The 3,718-nt window shown below is 30.6% G+C and overlaps 1 long non-coding RNA gene across 1 annotated transcript; it reads right to left on the bottom strand.

The window, feature by feature from the left end:
* Positions 1-653: 653 nt before the first annotated feature.
* LOC121221170 (uncharacterized) lies at positions 654-2,341 on the bottom strand. Its single transcript, XR_005918644.1, has 3 exons — positions 1,960-2,341; positions 1,729-1,793; positions 654-1,134 (listed from the first exon to the last, which is right to left on the bottom strand). It is a non-coding gene; the product is annotated as an uncharacterized lncRNA (long non-coding RNA).
* Positions 2,342-3,718: the final 1,377 nt, after the last annotated feature.

The raw sequence follows: 3,718 nt of genomic DNA, 5'->3' as shown, positions 1-3,718 counted from the left end.
TAAAATGACAAGTTTACATGTGATCATTTTCATTATATTATGACAAATGAAGCATGATTTAGGTTTTTTTTTAAAATAATCTATTTAAGCATTTTTTATGGGTGTGATGGTTAGTTTGTGGTGTGTTGGTTGACCAGTAAGGAGAGTCACGTAAGTGACTAATGTGACGTTCTGAATTTGGATCATTTCGTTTCGGTTGGGTTTGGGACGCCACATCATTTGCTTATCCTATGAAAAATATGTTTGAGTAATTTTCTTAGTTCAATAAAAATTATTGGGCTTTAAGCCAAATTGAGTTAGAAGTTATTAAGTAAAAACTCTTATGTCATTTGGAAAACTTAGTTGATTTTAAAATTAAAAAATAAAAATAAAAATGTTTGATATTTAACTAGTTTAAAATCCAAAGACGAATTTGTAAAGATTTTGTATTTTTGAAAACTTTGTAAATTTTCTTGATTGAAATATCTTTTCAGAAATCAATTGTCAATTATATAACGAAAAAAGTGTTTTTAACCAATTTTATATCTCAAACCAGGTTTCATGCTTTTTTAAGCATAATCCTAAGTTTGTTCTATTTCAAATATTTTTGCATGTAATGTAATTTAAAACCAACCAAAAAATAACTCATGCCACAGTCCAAATAAATTATTACAGTCCCCAAATCAAAATTAATAAATTAAAGTAAAAGTAATTTTTAAAATAAAATAAAAGTTCGAGACGATCCTCCATGTGCCGAGTCCAAATCCTAACCTCGTGGATTCTTTGTAAAGACAGTAAACTAAAGAGTGATCTATAGAGCTCAGTGTGAGTCTTAGCAAGCAAGCTAACAGTAATATAGTATAACAAGCTAACAGTAACATAGTATAACAAATAAAATAAATTATATCATGTATGTACATGGTCATATTTAACAGTGCAGTTTATTTTTCAATTTCAAAGAAAATTCTTACCCATCAACTGCTACACACCACAGTAAGAGTGCCCCATAACTCATCCATCCCTAGACACCGCATTGTGGAAAAGCCACTCATATTTGCAGATAAACTGCTAGAAATATGTGGATAAACCACTAGAATTGAAGATAAGCTGTCAGAACTTCCTCCTTACATATCATCCCGATCCCCATGTAATGCACTATGGCATAACAAAGTCAGAATCAATACAGTAGGCATGCTTCAAAATGGAATCAATTTTAGCAGAAATAGTGGGCATGCTTTTCATCATGCGTTCAGTAAAATGGTGATAGTAAATATGTTTAAACATGTGCTCAAAATAATGATAACAATATTATGCCATAATATCACAAAACATACGAATCGGAACAAAACATAGAATAACAGTATACATAATTTAGGTCAAAAGAGGCACTAACATTTGGCCAACCCTAGTAGAGGGATCAAATCTCATTCAGCTATCACCAAAAGCACGCATGCATTCAGTTAGTCACAATTAAGGCATAGATCATTCGGATACTACCAAACACACATAAAATACTTATGGACAATACTTATGCAGACTATATTTTGTTAGAACCCACACCTTAATCCGTACGCCCAAACAACACTAGATCTAATAATTTATATTCCTTTGCTACAGATTTGATCAGATTTCGTCCAGATCTGAAATTTGAATGAACAAAGCACACAAAACACACCATAATAGATTCAATTATGCTAGATTTGGAAAAGATATATAGATCTGATTACTAAATAAAAGAAGAACACTTACTCTTTTGTTTGATGTATATTTCTGAAACAAAAACACTCTTATAAATCATATCTGGTCTGACGCATCTAGAATTGCACCTCGAACGTTAAACACACACAAAAGCACACAATTAGATTCGACCATTAACAGATTTGAGAAGGAACCTATATAACTGATTAACATATTTGAAAATAAAGAAAAAAGAGATGATCACACATTCGAACACGAGATCTGCTCATGAAAAACACTTACACTTATTACTTATAGGTCGGAAACAAAAAAGTTAGTAGAGATTTGAGCACAGAGATGATTCGACAATAACCAAGTAGAGAATATGATGATTGAATAGAATAAAATAAAAGGATGAGAGGAGAAAGAATAAGGGGGAGAGAGCTATGATAAAGCAGGTGGCGAAAGGAGGGCGACAATGTGCAAATGTTACGATGGCGGCGACGGTGGTGCAAGGAGATGGAGGGTGGTGCACAACTGAAAGAAAGAAAGAAAAAGATAGGAGGAGGTAAGGTATGGGGTAGCACAAAGGGAGGAGAAAAAGAAATAGTTGACAGAAAACTACAAGAAAGAAAAATAGGCTAGGTTTTGAAAGGAGGCAATGTGGACACACAAATGGGAAAAAGACGTCTAAATACTAGGTTTTTTAAACCCTAAGGGCGATAATAGGGTTAAAAACAAGGGAGTTCTGAAAATTAAAAAAATGAAAGGAAGAGGACTTAAACTTGGGTTTCAATGGCAATTTCACTAACACTTAACCAGTAGACTAGTAAATCATTTATTTCTAAATGTACACTACATACAAATATAAATTGGGGCGATACATTCTCCCATAGAATGGAATGCGCCTGAATAAATGAGATAGTATATTATGAACTCTCCCTTTAAGAGGTTTTCCTAAAAAGATGGAATAGTAAATCATAAGCTTTGTAAGAGTAGATATATAATGCACTCTGCAATTAGGGGTTCACTTGAATGAGTGAACTGCTTAAAAAAAGATATATAATGAACTCTCCAATGAAAAGGGTTTGCCTAAATGAGTGAATTCAGTAAGAATAGATATATAATGAACTCATAAAAATTGTCTTCAATGTAACGACTCGATTTTTGTAAGCTTCAGAAAAGCATGTTTTGGTCTGGAAACTTTAAGTCGAGCTGAATTGAAAGTTGAATCCTAAAAATTATGAGTAAAATATGGGATTAAGAAACAAAATTAGTTAATAATTAAATCAATTAAGTTAGCCTAAATGGTATAAGGATTAAATTGCATAGTGATTAAAATGAATAGAAAATTGATTACATATTTTATAAGCCCTTAAAAGCTAATAACCAAGTCCTTAGAAATAAATATTCCATAATTAATAATATGGTAGTGGAATTCCATGGCTTTCTCAACTATTATTTATTAATCAACTTTAAAAGATATGATTAGTGATAGATTAGTGATTTATTAATTTAATTAAATCACTCATCATATATATTTAACCTTAAGTGTGAAATCCAAAATAAACATCATTTTCATCCTCTTTCTATTCAAATTGTAGCAAAATAAAGACTAAGAAGAAAACTTCTATATTGCATTCGTTCCATATTAATTAAGGTGAGAAAGGTTTCAATTGATTTTCGTATAGATTTTTTATCATCCAAGATTAGAAATTCACACCTATGTGTTAGATTTTTAATTTTTGAGTTTTAATAAAGGTGCCATTAATGAAAAATTGATGAAATTAAGCTTGATAGAGATAGATTTAAGAATAAAGAGTTTAGATTATGTTACTAATAAATTAGAAAGTAGGGGAAATGTTGAATTTTAATAGAAATCGAACTAAACCATATAATTAAAATTTATGATATTAGGGATCGAATAGAATAAATTGAAAGTTGTTCGGAAATTATGTTATAGATTGAAAGCTAGAGGTTCCTAGTGAAGAAATATGAAATCATATTTCAATTCAATAAAGAGAATTGTAAATTATGAGGGGTTTGAATATTAGGGTTTTAA

The sequence above is a fragment of the Gossypium hirsutum genome, chromosome D09 (genome assembly GCF_007990345.1).
Source record: "Gossypium hirsutum isolate 1008001.06 chromosome D09, Gossypium_hirsutum_v2.1, whole genome shotgun sequence".
In the NCBI taxonomy this organism is placed as follows: domain Eukaryota; kingdom Viridiplantae; phylum Streptophyta; class Magnoliopsida; order Malvales; family Malvaceae; genus Gossypium; species Gossypium hirsutum.
This window is presented reverse-complemented; position numbering and strand designations above follow the sequence as displayed.